Raw genomic sequence first — 17,831 nt, forward strand, 5'->3', positions numbered from 1 at the left:
AAATATTTGTCTTCAGGTCAGCTTTAGAAGAAACCTAAATGAGAATACTCATACTCATATTTATATAAACAAAAATGTGATTGATTGATGATTGTAATTGCAGAAAGAATATGAACAGGTTTGTAGGAGATAGTGATGTTTCATGTAATCAAAAGTCTGTTGTTTTAAATGTTGCTTTGTATTGGGATTAACTCAGTTTTCACTAATCAAGGAGAATATATATTCAACTGTTAAGACTGATGAAAAAAATCACATATTTACACTCATATTTAAAAGAATATGTGTTATTTCTACAAAAATAGACTCAAAATGGATGAAAGACCTCAATGTGAGATAGGAATCCATCAAAATCCTTAAGGAGAACACATTCAGCAACCTCTTCGATCTCAGCTGCAGCAGCTTCTTCCTAGAAACATTGCCAAAGGCAAGGGAAGCAAGGGCAAAAATGAACTATTGGGACTTCATCAAGATCAAAAGCTTTTGCACAGCAAAGGAAATGGTCAACAAAACCAAAAGACAACTGACAGACTGGGAGAAGATATTCGCAAATGACATACCAGATAAAGGACTAGTATCCAAAATCTATAAAGAACTTACCAACTCAACACCCAAAATACAAATAATCCAATCAAGAAATGGGCAGAAGACATGAACAGACATTTCTGCAAAGAAGACATCCAAATGGCCAACAAACACATGAGAAAGTGCTCCACATCATTCGGCATTGGAGAAATACAAATCAAAACCACAATGAGATACCATCTCACACCAGTCAGAATGGCTAAAATTAACAAGACAGGAAATGACAGATGTTGGCGAGGACGCGGAGAAAGGGGAAACCTGGGCGCCTGGGTGGCTCAGTGGGTTAAGCCGCTGCCTTCGGCTCAGGTCATGATCTCAGGGTCCTGGGATCGAGTCCCGCATTGGGCTCTCTGCTCAGCAGGGAGCCTGCTTCCCTTCCTCTCTCTCTGCCTGCCTGTCTGCCTACTTGTGATCTCTGTCTGTCAAATAAATAAATAAAATCTTTAAAAAAAAAAAAAAAAAAGAGAGAGAGAGAAAGGGGAAACCCTCCTACACTGTTGGTGAGAATTCAAGTTGGTGCAGCCACTCTGGAAAACAGCATGGAGGTTCCTCAAAAAGTTGAAAATAGAGCTACACTATAACCCAGCAATCACACTACTGGGAATGTGCCCTAAAGATACAAATGTAGGGATCCGAAGGGGCATGTGCACCCCAATGTTTATAGTGGCAATGTCCACAATAGCCAAACTATGGAAAGAAACCAAATGTCCATCAACAGATGGATGGATAAAGAAGATGTGCTGTATATATATATATACAATGAATACTATGCAGCTATCAAAAGAAATTAAATCTTGCCATTTGTGATGACGTGGATGGAACTAGAGGGTATTATGCTGAGTGAAATAAGTTAATCAGAGAAAGACAATTATCATATGATCTCTTTGATATGAGGAATTTGAGAGGCAGGGTGGGGGTTTTGGGGAGTAGGGAAGGATAAAATGAAACAAGTGGGATTGGGAGGGAGACAAACCATAAGAGACTCTTAATCTCACAAAACAAACTGAGGATTGCTGGGGGGTGGGAGGGGGTAGAGAGAGTGGGGTTGGGTTATGGACATTGGGAAGGGTATGTGCTATGAGAGTGCTGTGAAATGTGTAAGCCCGATGATTCACAGACCTGTACCCCTGGGTCAAATAATACATTATATGTTAATAAAAATAATTAAATTTAAAAAAAAAAGAATATGTGTTATTTTGGCAAACAAGCATTAACAGTAGAAGCCAATCACTTCAGCATAGTCTCTTTTTACCAGTGTGTCATCCTGATCATGATGACAATTCTACAAGAGAGTACAAATAAAGAACCACAAACCCACAAACCACCGAAGTACCACATTTTTACTCATTACATAAATGCCTTCCTCATTGGTTTTCTACTTTTGCATTCATGTAATAAAACTTTTTAAAGAGTTTAAAAATTCAGAACACCTACTTATGATATCTAGTAAAACTGGTAATCTAAGGAGATTCATTGTATTTTACTGGGGCATCTAGTATTCACAAAACATTATTGAGCACCTGTGTGTATGTTGGGGGGGCGAGGTAGTGTGTGTGCACATACTAGCTTGAGAAACATGACGCAGAACAATCCCGTGGTTCCCCTCAGAATGATTTAATCTTCACAATTGCTCACCAACTCTTTTCCTCTTGCCTAGACCTACTCTTTCCAGTGTTAAGTTCTACAGTAGGTGTAATTAATTAGATGTTCAACAGGAGCATTCACCATTGATAAATTCTCTGCAAGAAGCTGAGTCCCTTTGTGAAAGCACACATCAGACACAAGTCTTCATAATCAGGGACTTGGCAGCTAAGAATGACTGCAGTTAGTAGACTCTTCAAGAAATTGTAAACTGGTAAGTATCTACTGAAAGTAGCTATTGGAGAATATTTCAGATTTATATGCTTATTTTTATTAAATCTTAAATCCTGCTAATTTCTAATGGAGAAGCTGATTAGATCTGTAAAAAGCTTTGATTATTAATAACTGCTTTGCCTGCAGTTTCATTATAAGGAAATAGAATAATTCAAGTTAAGCTGATAAAATATTGTCCAAAATTGAATCTTAGGGAACTGTTATAGTGGACAGATAAGAATTAGTTTTAATTAGGATATTTACTCCATCTCATTCCTGTTCACTCTGTTAATTTACATTTGTGAAAAAGAAATAAGGACAGGATCATATACTTGGATTTTTGTTTGTTCAGTAAAATTTTGTCTTTCTTCTTTCTCCCTTCAATGGCTTCTGAAATAGTAAGACTAACTAGGCTGAGAATTAAAGGAAATTAAAAAGCCCCTCTTAGGGGTTGAACAGTATCCTCCCCCCCAAATTCATATGTTGAAATCCTACCCCTCAGCGCCTCAGAATGTGACTTTATTTAGAGATAGGGTATCTGCAAAGATAATCAAGTTAAAATAAGGTTATTAAGGTGAGTCCTAATCCAATAGGATTAGTGTCCTTACAAAAGGAGGAAATTTGGAGACAGACCCACACAGGGAGAACACCATGTGAACATCAAGGCAGAAATGGGGTGAAGCCTCTATAAGCCAAGCCACGCCAAAGACTGCCCGCAAACCACCAAAAGAGGAGGGAGTCATGCAACAGATTCTCCCTCACAGCCCTCAGAAGGAAGCAAGCCTGCTGACCTCAGACTTCCAACCTCCAGACTGTGAAACAATAAATTTGTTATTTAAGCACCCAGTTTGTGCTACTTTGTCAGTCTAGCAAACAGTCCCTAAATGGGCTGTCTTTGCTGTCTCCTCAGAGTGAACACAGAGAAAGGACTAGACTAGACTAGGAACCTAGAAACCTAGCTTACTACAGGTACTTTAATATATCACTTAATTGCTTCAGGTCTCAGTTTCTTTGTCCAAAAGATGAGGGCACCATTCCACTAAAAAATTCTAATGTGCAAAAAATCAGCACATTTTTTTTCAAGGGAGAGTATTTGTATATTTGATTATATTTCATCTGCTCTAGAGAAATACAGACTTACAAAACCATATGTATTATAATAGCATATTATAATATTATAACTATATGTATTATGTATTATGAAAGAGGTTCTTAACAAAAATGCTAGATTTAATATAACTTTTCTTTAATGGTGGGTTTCCTGTCTCCTTTAATGCACAATTCTATTTACTAAAATTTAATTTACACAAACCTTTTTAAAGAATCTATTACAGTGAGTGATACATGACTATGGCAGTAAAATTTATTCCCATTGCTTTTATAGTTGGTACTTGGGCTGCAGGATTAGCCATAATCTTATATATTCCCAAAGAATTTCCCATTAAACTCAATGGTGAGTTTAACTCCTTTTAACCAGAGTGGTGGTGATAGCTATTTTGGGGGAAAAAGAAAAAAAAAAGTAATGGGGGAAATTGTTTCCCTGAAAAAGTTTGCCCATGTCCAATCATCTTTACCACATGTGCCAAATTAACTTTTGTTCTACTCTATGAATAATTATAATCTGAACAGGCATGGAGTCAGTATTTATTGAGATGTGCTGAGCTATCTTTAAGATGACTATCTTTAGCAGCTCAAGGGGTTAAATGATTAAGAGAAAGATACCTAATTTAATTGAATGGATCTGTCACTGAAACAATCGGAAGAATAATTATTTTCATCTCTAATCTCAGCATCATTTGCTAAGTAGTCATACATGGAGTGGGAAGAGTCATTCTTTTCTTTACAAGCTGAAAAACCAGCCTCCATTACTAGGGAGAAGTGATCTTGATGAGCATATGGAACTTTTCCTCCCAGGAACTCGGGCCTCTCCCTCAAGAAATAACAACAGAGCTATTATTATGTATAGAATTCTCTCATTAAATTGAGACTGGACCTTCTTGCTATTACAACCACACATTAATTAAAATCTCTAAAGAAGGAAAAAATTAATTTAGGTGAGTATACCATGAAATGGTTCCTAAACGAAGAGGCAAATAAAGTCTTGCTGGCTTTCAAGTTGTAAGTGACTTGTCCAGCTAAGGGCTGCATATATTTGGTTCAGGTAACCACTTCAGCTCAACGACACAGCTGTTGTTTCAGTGTTTGGCCAAATAGCCTTTTATGTTGCAATCAAGTAATAGATACAAGATTGACAAGTAACAAAGAAAAAGAGCTTTCAGTCAACACAGACTAAAATCCATTATTGTGGTGTGTACACTGTGCTGGGGACCTGTAAACACATCTTCATTGATCTTGCAGAAAGATAGAAATATCTCCCCTTGCATAGCTCAATCAAGGCCTTTTTCACAAAGGTAAAGTGCAAACAATATTGAAGAAGCAGAAAAAAACTGACATTACAGTCAAACACTAAATAATGGTTGAGCTCAGGAAACCTATCTATAACATTTCAAATTCCTGTCAGCTCAAATGAAATGTATAACCTCTCTACTGCAACCTCAGAAAGATCAGAACATGGGGGACTGGGTACTCCTCTTAGTGCCATCCCCCTTTTACCAACTGACCAAATCAATAGGGGGAAAAATCTCATTTACAGTTTTGCATTTTCATATGTATCTCAGTGGAGAAGCCTCTGGAAAAGATCTCATCTGTGAAGGTCAATAATTCACTCTGTCTCCACTCCCCCCAGTTGGGATCTGTTGCCATTTATCTGAACAAATTTTGTTGCGTATAAAATAGAAAAAAAAAAAAAATTAGCATGCAGTGAGAGTAGAGCTGGGTCTTCCTGCCAATTTGAAGTTTTATTAGAATAGCCCACTGCATCAATTCTAAACTTCCACTTTCATTTATGTTTAAATACTTGTAATTAGGAGAAGCTATTTGGGAGCTGTAGACACCAATAAATAGTTTGAATGGATTTCTAAAAAGGTTGGCAGGATGGTCGGAAGCTCAGCATAGTTTATAAACAGATTCATCTGTTATGTAAATCTCCATCCATAATCATTATTTATCCATTATGGCTAATCAGCATTCCAAGAAAGGAAAAGTGAAAAGAATTGGTAATGTCTTAAAAACAATTGCTCTTATACCTGCAGATTCCTTAAATTCAGCCATCAACTGATGAGACATTTAATCTTTTGTTTCCTTTTTTTAAGAAAAAAGCCTAAGATAAATCAATACTGTGCATTTAAAAACAATGTTCTCGGGGTGCCTGGGTGGCTCAGTGGGTTAAGCCACTGCCTTCGGCTCAGGTCATGATCCCAGGTCCTGGGTTCAAGCCCCACATCGGGCTTTCTGCTCAGCAGGGAGCCTGCTTCCTCCTCTCTCTCTGCCTGCCTCTCTGCCTGCTTGTGATTTCTCTCTGTCAAATAAATAAATAAAATCTTTAAAAAAAAAAATAAAAAAAAAATAAAAACAATGTTCTCATTTAGATACAGAATAATCAAATCAGAAACAAATTGCATTACCCTTTATACCACTTATTACCCTACCTCTTCCTTTTCCTCCTTTCCTTCCCAAACATAAAATTCCAAAGAAAACAAAGATCCATTTAACTCAGGATGAGGTATAAGTTATGCCTAAGTGTAGGAAAAAGACATGATGTGATATGCTCAGTACCTGAGAGTCTTGTGTAGAGAGTGTTAATGAGGTGCTAACACAGCTCATGGCGTGGTCTTTTGATGTAGGCATATAATCAGAGTCCCAAGCAAATACGTGGCATAAGGCAATGCACAATTCTATCTTAAGGACTCCTGGAAGAAATTTATTAGAACAAAGCCAAACCCAGGCATAACTGAATACTTGCCCCAGCGTTCCATGCTTTATCCTACATTCCGTGAAGGCTCGGGTACTTTAGATTCCTTTGATAAACAGTTGCTTCCTGATCTCTTACATGTTTAGCACTGTGCTATCTGCAGTTAGCTCATGTTGGAAAACACCAGCTAGCACACTTGCACAAAGTTAAGTCCCTATCGGGAATGAAAGATGAATAACTTCTTTTTCAAGATCCAGAACCATTAAGAAGGAATATGCACATTTCAGAATTTATATACACTACATACGGTCAGCTGAAATTTGTGATAGCATTGTACCAATTAATATTGTATTTATTGTACATATTCTTCTAATTCCTTGACCCCATTCTCTGCTACATGATCATGTGCCCATCCTCTGTTCTCTCTAGCACTTCTGGGCCAGCTTTCAAAACTGGACTATCCTCCAAGTCCCAGTGAAAAGCTAGCCCCCTCCATGGTTTCTTTCCATAATTCTTCAGCCAGAAATACTCTCTTCATTTGATATCGCATCATGACCTAGCTCTGCCTCCAGTAACCCACTTATCATATCTGTCACTGAACAAGTGTATTTTGGCTCACAGTTCACCTTTCCTGTGTGGCAGGAGTTGGGTTTTATTTCTTTTTATGCCCACCCACAGCACTTATAAGCTACTTTAAGCATAGTACTTGTAAAATAAATACCTACTGAACTGAATCATACATGTATAAATTCAATGCTAAACCAAAAGAAAAGGGACTTCCTCAATTTTAGCTAAAGCTCCAAAGCTTTAGCTGGGGGCGGGGGGGGGGGGGGGGAGGGGCAGTTTGAAAGTTTATATTAATAACAGTAGTTTTAGAAACAGAAAATAATTAGCAAAATCACTTCAATTTGTTCTCAGATTTTCTAACTAACATCTAATTCTGAATAGCATAATTCTGAAAGAACCTGAGTTGAACTCTGATGTCAACCATTTGTGATGGTTTTTATCATGGGTAAGACATAAATAAGCCTTTACAGAAATATTTATTGCAATATATATTTATGTGTCACGGTTGAGAATATGACTCTGTTCAAATTGGTCCTGGAAGATAGGATGAGTTTAACTTTCCAGTGAGGACTAAAGGGTCCCAATTTCAGAGAGTAGGAATCCAATAGCCAGAAACTATGCAGAGCCTCCAAACGTAAATCTTATTTCATCACATTTCTCCTACATGCAGCCTAAATAAATCTCTCAGCCAACTACTCTCTCATTTCTCTCTTCCACACCAACTCATATCCTTGAACAGCATCCCAGGTCTGCAACACCCAGCCATGTGCTTTCCCTCAATTTAAAACTATTTTAAAGACCATCTTTAAGAAGCTTATTTCAATGAACTAGGTGGCCAACCACTAAAGATGATTTATGGCACCTATTTCCTGGACTAGTAACAGTTAAGATCTAAGAATTAAAGAGGATATAAAGAGATGATGGGTTGGCTAACTCTTTCCAGTACACAGTAAAGCAGTACAGTGACAAACAGTGCCCTGTCATTCAAAGGACAGGGACACTTTGGTGTCATCCTGATGTTCTAATTATAAATTTGCATTCTCAGAATAATATTAAATTAACCAACTATAAATTCAAAGAAAAACTGGGCTTAAAATTTGGGGGTTTGTTTTTTGATATCTTTCTTTTTTTAATTTCCTCCCAAATCTTCATGTCTTAAGACACTCAGGAAAGGGTGGCACAAAACAGTAGAAAACTTTGGCATTCATATATTTATCATTCAAAGTTTCAACTACTGGTAAACAGCACCGAAGACACATGGCATGTAGAAGTATATAGTTCTGCTAAAGACTGTACTGTGGGAATGAGTTCCTTGTCTAATAAGTGAATCTAGCTGATTTCATTCATCTTCATGTAGCTAACTGTGTACTCATGTTATTTTATAAGAATTTATGGGGCGTATCTTACTCTATATGTTTGGTTGTGATGTGGGAAAATCACCCTATTACATATTGGATGCTCATTTCCTATTTGCACATTAAATAAAGCACCTGCTAAAATTTATAATCTGACTAGAAATAACTGTTGACCCCAAGCTCTAGGATGACATGTGCCCTAAGTTCCCTTATACTCTTAGGACCAAATGCCATAAGCAATACATTCTACCTTTTCTCCCATCTACTATTGTGTCTCTCAACATCCTAAACATCTAGACAAAAGCCCAACCATAAACTTGTTCCAGACAGTTGAATCAGTTGAATCCTGACCTCTCTCTTAATTCCCTCTAGCACCTTTCCTCTGGAGTTAAAAGCTACAACCAGTATTTCTCGTATTAACTTAATGATCTATCCCTTAAAAACTTTCTTGATACAAGTGGAAAACTTCAAATTCTCAACACAATGGAGAAACAGAGAGTAATAAGGACTAGATTTATCCTCCTATATGAAACAACAATAGCAAAAAACAAGCAAAATACATAAAACAGTTGTTTTCAGATATTGTGCATCAGGCGTCACAGGACAAAAGAGTGCAAACAGATGAGATGAGCACTAAGCTTGCCCCAGTTTATTACCTGGATGGAATTTCCAACCCAAAACAGTGATTGGTAAACCAGAACTAAATACCGAGTATTCATAAGTTGAGAAGACAGAGCTGAGAGTGTGCAGAATCCAAGGCAACTAGGCTACACAGGCAGAGTACTAGAGAAAAGAGAGTTTTACAGAGAGCATACCAAATCTACAGAGGGTCTCAGGAATTGATCAGTGCATGATATAAAGAAACTAACTACCTAAGGCCAGGAAACTTCTACCCAATAAAAGAACGAAGAGAACAATCCCCAGAGCTCACAAAAGACCAGGAACACTTTACGAGGTACAGTAGCAAAAGCCTTGGAAATCACAAGGCATCAAGCAGAGTGCTCAAGCAGGTTTTAGCCCAGTGGTAGGAGAAAATTAGCCCTAAAATAAAGGTTGCTCTGGGTGGCTCTTAAAAACCTTAAAACCTGGGCATCTGGGGTGGCTGAGTCAGTTGACGGTCTGGCTTTGGCTCAGGCAATGATCTTGGGATACTGGGATTAAGCCCTGGGTTGGACTCCCTGCTCAGCAGGGAGTCTTTCTCCCTTTGCCCCCTCCCCTACTTGTGCTCTCTCTCTCTCTTTTGCAAATACAGACATAAAATCTTAAAAAAAAAAAAAAACTTAAAAGCAAGCCTCAAAAAATAATCTATATCAAGTAATTTAACTGCATCCCATAACAAAGCTTATCATTATTTATAGAAATACAAAAATATCCTAGGGCACCTGGGTGGCTCAGCTAGTTAAGTGTTCAATTCTTGATTTTGGCTGAGTTCAGGATCATGAGATCAAGCCCCACATTGGGCTCCACACTCAACACAGAGTCTACTTGGGATTCTCTCTCTCTCTCCCTCTGCCCCTTCCCCCACTCATGCTTTCTCTCTCTCTAAAGTAAATAAATTAAATCTTAAAAAAAAAGAGAAAGAAATACAAAAAAACCCAAAAACCAGCAGTGTAAACCTTACAATGTCTGGCATTCAATCAAAATTTACCAGGCATGCAAAGAAGCAAGAAAATATAATCCATAATCAAATAATCAGTATTACCCAAAACTGAAGGAGATGTTAAAATTACTAGACAAGGACATTAAAGTAGCATTTTGTAATAATATTTTATATGTTCAAAAAGGCAGAAACATATAAGGTGACACATAAAAGACAATGCCAAACTTCTAGAGATGAAAATAATAATGTCTGAGATAAAAACATATACATGAAATGAAATTAACAACAGATTCAACTCTGCAAAAGAAAAAAATAATGAACTTGAAGACAAAGCAAACTAGAAACCATGTAAAAGGAAAGAGAGAGAAAAAAGACCAAGAAAAAAAAAATTAAAAGCCTGAGGAAAGCATCAATGAGCTATGGAGCAACTTTGAATAGCTTTATATTCATATAATTGGAAACACTGAAGGAAATGACAAGCCAAAGACAGAAAAGATATTTCAAGAAATAATGCCCAAAGTATGTTTCTGGATGCCTTTAAGATTTTTTTAAATCACTGATTTTAAGAAATTTCATTATGTAAAAACTCTATTAAATATCAGGTGGGTCCAAGGGAAAATGTCTGGAGCACGAATGAGAATGGTATATTTTGAACTTTCCAAGACCAATCAGGACATGTCAAATTCCTGAGTGACCAGCCCCTAGCAAGAAAAATAATTGCTGGGGCACCTGGGTGGCTCAGTGGTTTAAAGCCTCTGCCTTCGGCTCAGGTCATGATCCCAGAGTCCTGGGATTGAGCCCCGCATCGGGCTCTCTGCTCAGCAGGGAGCCTGTTTCCCTTCCTTTCTCTCTCCGACTGCCTCTCTGCCTACTTGTGATCTCTATCAAATAAATAAATAAATAAATAAATAAATAAAATCTTTAAAAAAAAAAGAAAAAGAATTGTCTTCCTTGATCTAGCACTTCCATTAGAAACTTCCAGCACAACCCTAGCATCCTTGGGTAGACTTGGGGTAAAACATTAACAAAAAGATTTAATACGAGTGGTTCATATTTTACATAATTCTACATAAGTTGAAGTCTCACAGAATTTGATCTAGAAAGTTCTGAATCTTCATTTGTTATATTCTTCTGAGTAACCAAACTTTGCTTATCCTTTAAGTTTATTTGGGGGGAATTGCTTGAATACAAATAACTGGTTGTGTCTACACTAATCAGTTGAATATAGTTAAGGTGCACTGTAGCCACAGTGGTCTCCAGTATGGAGATAGTAAATTCCTTACATTTCTCATGCATGCTCCCATCTCAGCATGCATGTGCCATTCTTCATGGACCATATGTTCCTTCACTTCATTAAGTGAAAAGACCCTCACTTCATTCTTCACTCAAAGAGAAGACTATTCAAATATCATACTTCTTCCCAACCACCATATCTAAAATACTCTATATGTTCTTATCCACTCTACACATGTTCATTGAACTTATTAGAATCTGAAATTACATATAGCCAGTTGTTTGTTATCATAGAGCAGGCACTGACACACAAAGGCACTTAAGCCAAACTCAGAATATGCAACAGAGAGCCTATGTGGCTTTCAAAGCCTAAAACGTGTACCATCTGATTCTTTCAGAAAGTAGTTGCCAACCCCTACACTGGAGGAACCTTATCTGCTTTGTTCAGTGTTATGGGTTGTGAATTTTATCTCTCCCAAATTCATATATTGAAGTCCTAGGACTCCATAACTCAGAATGGACTATATTTGGAGGTAGGATTTTAAAGAGGTAAAACAAGTTCATATGGGTGGGCCTTAATCTATAATTGATGTCCTTATAAGAAGAGGAAATTTGGGCACAGACACAAACAGGAAAGAGCACGTGAAGACACAAGTAGAAGACAGCCATCTATAAGCCAAGGAAAGAGGGCTCGGAAGACTCCAACCCTGCATAAGGGAGACACACAATATTTATTTCTAAGTGAATAAGTTTAGTTAATATTGGGAATCACTGTTCTCCATAAAACATGCTTTTTGACTCAATTCAACCAACTTTCAGAAAATAATTTTAGAACTGTAGATAATGCCTACCTTATAAATCGTGTAAGTTTTTATGACTCCTAAATTATTGTTGGTGAACTAGCACTAAGTTTAGAGAAAATACATTTTGTTTTGACTCATCACCATCACATTACTCAAAAATACATACAAGCTGTCTACTTATAAAAAATAATTAATCTTTTATTTCCTAGTAAAGATGGAGAAGAAATATAATCAGTGATTAAGTCTTTTTATGTTCCATGGATTTAAGTAAGTTGAAATAGGTTCAATCAAAATTAGGGTGCATAAGATTTCTAAAATACCAGAATGTAATTTTATGGCAAAAGTACACAGAAAACCTCAGTTTTGTGCAATGTGTTCTAGTACTGATACTACCCGTGAAGTGCACAGAATCCCCAGGCTCATTATTAAGCACAAATCCAATGTGTGAGCTGCAAACAGTATCAGCATATTCTCATAATTGCTACAAAACTAGGGAAATAGATAGTGAAAAGACCAGAGTTAAACGACAAATTGATAAATGATTGTGGAAATAATAATAATATGGAATTTTTTTTTTTTTTAAGAGGATTTCAGTGCAAAGGAAAAGTGCAAAAAAATAACTTACTCATTAAAACTCAGCTTGGTCAAAAGGAGAAGATTCAATTCATAGAAGTTCAATTCAAAGTATGTATGCAATAAATGGAAGATGCATTACTCTTTCACCTCAGAGAGACCTCTACCCTCTTGATTCCTCTTTTCTCTTCTTAGCTATCAGTCATCTTTTGCTTTTACTTCTTCTCTTTCAACTTGGAGCTCATGGTCCCATAGTTTGAGTACTATCTTGCCATCTTCCTCAAATCTCTTGCTATGTCAGTCAATGATTTGTCCCATTTGCCTGGAAAACTTCAAACTTGAATCAACTCAAATATCACCAACTTTGACCTTCATCCAGGAGACTCAATCCAGTTAGAAAAAAGCACAACCAAGCAATCAGTAACAATATCAACATCAAGTCTTCAAATTCAGCTGGACCCTCAATGCTGCCCAACAATCCCTGGTCAGCTGTCTTCCTAGTTCTGCACATAAATTGTTTCAAATCCTTCCCACTCTCCTAAAATGTCTAACCCCTCTACAGATATCTTCTCTCTCACCTGAAGACCTTATCTCATAGAGAAAAAAGAAGTCCTAGAATTTTCAGAAAACTTGCAAATGTGTCTGTACCTCTTTCTAGACTCCTTTATTTCCTCCTGGTATAGTGGAAGAAGGATGGTCCCTTCATCTAATCTCTGAAGCTTATCACTTTCAGTCAACTCAGAGACATAGCTCAATTAATAGTTCCCTATAACCCCTATCTATAAGTAATTAAAGGTTTCTCTTCCAGAAGAAATAACACATGAATCCTTTGCTGTTTCATAGGGTAGAGCACAGGGCAAAAGTTTTGGGGAGTCAGATTTTTCTACTCAAAAGAAAATATATAACAAAAACATAACTGATTGCATCATGATAAGTTCCATACCATGGGAGACAGACAAAGAGAAGCTGCATGAAATAAAGAAGTAAAGAAAGAAATTTTTAAAAAAGATTTTATTTATTTATTTGACAGACAGAGATCACAAGTAGGCAGAGAGGCAGACAGAGAGAGGAAGGGAAGCAGGCTCCCTGCTGAGCAGAGGGCCCGATGCGGGACTCGATCCCAGGACCGGATCCCAGGCCCTGATCCCAGGACCCTGGGATCATGGCCTGAGCAGAAGGCAGAGGCTTTAAACCACTGAGCCACCCAGTTGCCCCAAGAAAGAAATTTTTAAAATATGACAATATACACTATTTGCCGAGTAAGTATAGCATGCCAGACACTATGCTAAGGATTTGCATAAACAGTTCATGTAATACTTACCACAGTTCTGTGAAACTGTTGCTGTTTTTTATAAATAAACTGAGGTTTACAGAAGAAGGCCACTTGCCCATGATCACATACATTAATAAAAGGCAGAGGTGCGATTCGAAGCCAAGTGTTTCTGACATGAGATTTCTCCACAGCACCACCATGCTGTTCTTTCCTTAAGTGGAAAAGAAGTCTAAAGAAATTATTTCTAAAGCTTTCAATTCTAAGACTTTTTCATCTTCAACATATTACTCCAATATTGTTAGGGGAATTTAATTATGAATGTCCCATAGAAAGACAGAATTGTGAGCTTAAATTCCAAAAACTGACAGGTAAATAAGTACCGTGCTCTCTGCAGTAAACATAAAGCCATCAGAACCTGGCATAGTAAAACTAATTTCTTGATAACTTTTAAGAACACTGACAACTGAGACATACTAATTCACATATTTTCATAACCTCTATCTCCTTTGTGGCTCTGTACCCTTCCTTTTCTTGTTGCTCAGATAAAGTAAATTTTGTTTTAGATTGCTGTATAAAAGGAAGATTACAATTTGGAGAATAGATTAAATGTGAATCTGTGATCTCTGTTCAGCCTATTAAAAGTAATTTGTTTAATTCCACCTGGAATTCTCTATAGATGCAAGATGCTTCCCCAGATCTTAAAAAGCAAGATGTCATTCCCCTGGGATTTGTCATACCTCACAGTAGGTTAGGACTCTCCTACACAAAGAAGCCTGGACTAAGAATAATTGTTGATGGAATTCTTCCTTAGAAAGTCTAATCTCATAAATATGTCCTTGTTTTAATAGAGAGGGCATCAATCAGACACTTTATTAGCATTTCATTTAGACTTCACATTGACAGAGTTCCCAGGGACCGCTGTATGTTTAATGTCTTCAAGAACATCTCTCTTTAGTTTACATTCCAACAAGCTGATTTAACCAGTGGGAAAAAAAGATAACTCTTCAGCTACATTGTTTTCAGTTTAAGACTTCTTCCATTCCCTGTGTCAGCCTCCCAGATCACATTTCTGTACCTTTTATCTGAACCTTATAAACACTGTCTAACTTGTTTTGAGTCTTTGCTATTACACTGCCAGACTCACCCCCTCCTCAAAAAAATAAAACAACAACAACAACAACAACAACAAAAAACAGTTCTAAGCATGTCATTCCCCCTCCCCCCCCAAAAAAATCATTGGAATTCTATTAACTACTAAATATTATCCAAACTTTTAAACAAAAACCAAAATAAAATTCTAATGTTGATCTAAAAATTACCTGTATGACTTCCATTACCAGTAGAAGAACAGAGTAAATACCCTGATGACCTTCACTGCTCCAACAGTTAAAATGCTAAATGAAATGTAAAAATAATCTTGGGTTGAAATTAACTGCTGAGTGAACATGAAAGAATATTCCAGAAACTAAAACAGAAGTGAAAGAGATTACTCTGGTAGATAACCAATTACAAAGACTCCATTTGTCAGAAAGTTTTCTATTGATCCCTAATGATCTTGAGCTCCTCTGTAACGGCTACACTGTGCCCAATAGGCAGTCAATTACCCAGAGGTGAGGATGGGTAACTGCCACATACATTTAGGATCCTAAAGGGCACTGTACTTAGTGTAAGGTTGACAAGAAATACACAGAAGGAGGAAGTCAGAAAAGCTGTTTCTAACAGTCTTGGTCCTGAAATGGAAGGAGTAAAATCAGCCTTCAGAAATACATGTAGATTCCTCTCATGGTTTTACAGGTCTGAATTCCTGATGCCTATGTAGTCAAAAAACTTCATATTTTACTTAATGGGAACTCATATTGGTAGTACCACCACACAATTCTCAAAAGGAAAGACAAATACATTCTGGAATAATCTACTTCAACTCAGGCTTTAAAACTCCCATAGTTACAGGTCCAAGGAAATTAGTTGCTTATAGTTTAAAATATAAAACCCCATAACAAATCCTGCTGAATGAGAGTAAGCAGAAAGAGCAGACAGTAGAATCCAATCTATAAACACTTCAGACGCTGTAACTATTAGACAGATTAGAAGACACCATGTTTAATATACCTGAAGAATGTCTAAAGCTTGAAAAAAAGAACAAGGAATAAGAAACTCGAAAGAAGGATAAAAAAGATTTGAAAAAAAGAAATAGAACTTCTATAAATAAAAATATAACTGAAATCAAATTTTACTTTTCTAATCATACCTCCCATCAGATTTCTAATTGTTCTCTAAACATTCCCTGAATTTTCTTGCCTCTGTTTGTTTTTTTGTTTTTGTTTTTTCATTGAAGTCTAATTGACACACAAAGTTACAATAGTTTTAGGTGTACGACATAGTAGTTTGACAGCTCTATACTATGCTGTGCTCACTATAAGTGTAGCCACCATCTGTCACCATGCAGTGCAATTACAGTACCCCTGACTATATTCCCTATGTGTGCCTTTCATCCCTGTGACTTAAATTGGAAGCCTGTGCCTCCCACTCCCTGTCACTCATTTTGCCCAACCCCTCCCCACTCCCCTCTGTTTCTTGCCTCTATTCTTTTACTCTCATTACTCTCCTAGCCTAAAATTTATTTTTTCGTACTCTGCATTTTGAACTCACACACACTAAGGCTCAGTTCCAATGTAAACTCTTCCCTTTATACACAATAAACATCTTTCTTATTTCCCCAATTATATATAAACAACTTGAGGGAAAGGCACCATGATATAAGCAAATATATTTATCCTAATACAACTGGCTGGGTATCTCACCCAGAAGAGATGTTCAACATATTCTGATAGAACTGAATTGGAATGAAAAGTGTTTTATTCCTCTTATGTATTTCCATTCTATAGCCATAAACACTTGGGCAATGAGCTGCAAGGAGACCCACTTAGCCCAATTTTCACTGTGGATTATGACAAAAATGAATTTAAAATTGTATCCCGGACTACGTCCTTCTGTTTTTAACTCAGCCAGATTTATGATAGTGGGAAACACATATTCTTTCTTGCATCAAAATAAGTCCCTATTTCTCACAATTTATGTTATATTATTAAGTCGATAATTTAGAAATAATTCAATTCTGTTAAATGTAATTAGTGGTTCTTTTTTAATTGTTACCACAAGTTACTGAACAGAATTGAATCTGAAAAAATCTTTTTTGTACTTCTGAGGAGAGGTGAAATGATACAAGGTAGGTGGTAGGCATACTGGCACTAAAACGAGGATCACTTGGGATGAGGTCCTACTCAGGGCATCCAGAAGACGTTAATAGTGCAGGTTGACTATGGGTTGAACAATAATAGAGAAGGTATTAAATAGAGAGCAAAAAAGAAAAGAGTTAAGTGGAAAGCATGCATAATGACAAAAAAAGAGAGAGGATGTAAGAGCCACAGTGGGGATTAAATATGGTGAGTATCTTTTAGAGAAAGGGAAACAGTCACTGAAAAACAACATCGACAGTCTTACAAACATCAGGTAAACAGTCAACTATTTTTTAATACTCTCTTTGTCTTGGATAATACCAAAGCGGTTTCAATTTTTAAAAAGGAAATTTGGCATGAAAGGGTTCTGTAACATGGCCTGCCCACTTACGGGATTTAGAGTAAAAAATGTAAACCAGCTGTGATACTGAGGTTTAAGAATCATCTGTTGTCCATATTCAGTAGCTTTTCCCATGGAATTACAAAAAGACTTGTATGATGGATAGTCTACATCCTAATTATGTAATTACACAGTAGAAAGGAACAGCTGAAGAGGAGCCATTTCACCCTTGCATCCAATGTCTGCACAATCTACGTCTCACATAATGGATAGAGCTCTTACTATACAGGAACGCATAATTTTATTATAAAAGAATGAAATGTTGGCTTTCATATGGGATTAGAATACGTATGGTCAAACCAGTAGAAATAAAAGTAGAACGAATCTAAAGCTGCAACCTGAACATCAACCAAATCCAAAAGAGTTACTATTAAAATTTTAATATATTTTGGGTGGGAGGGGAGGAATGTCCTTAGTTCCTCTGCTCTTTTCAAGTGCAGTCAGTCCAGTCCCAAAGCAGGTAATATGAAAGTGTGTCCCAGCAGATAAAGATATTAAGGGCCAACGCCAAAACTCTCCGGGTGCAAACCTAATGGAAGTTTTT

This window comes from Enhydra lutris, unplaced genomic scaffold (assembly GCF_002288905.1).
Source record: "Enhydra lutris kenyoni isolate GAN:26980312 unplaced genomic scaffold, ASM228890v2 scaffoldscaffold4, whole genome shotgun sequence".
Lineage (NCBI taxonomy): Eukaryota > Metazoa > Chordata > Mammalia > Carnivora > Mustelidae > Enhydra > Enhydra lutris.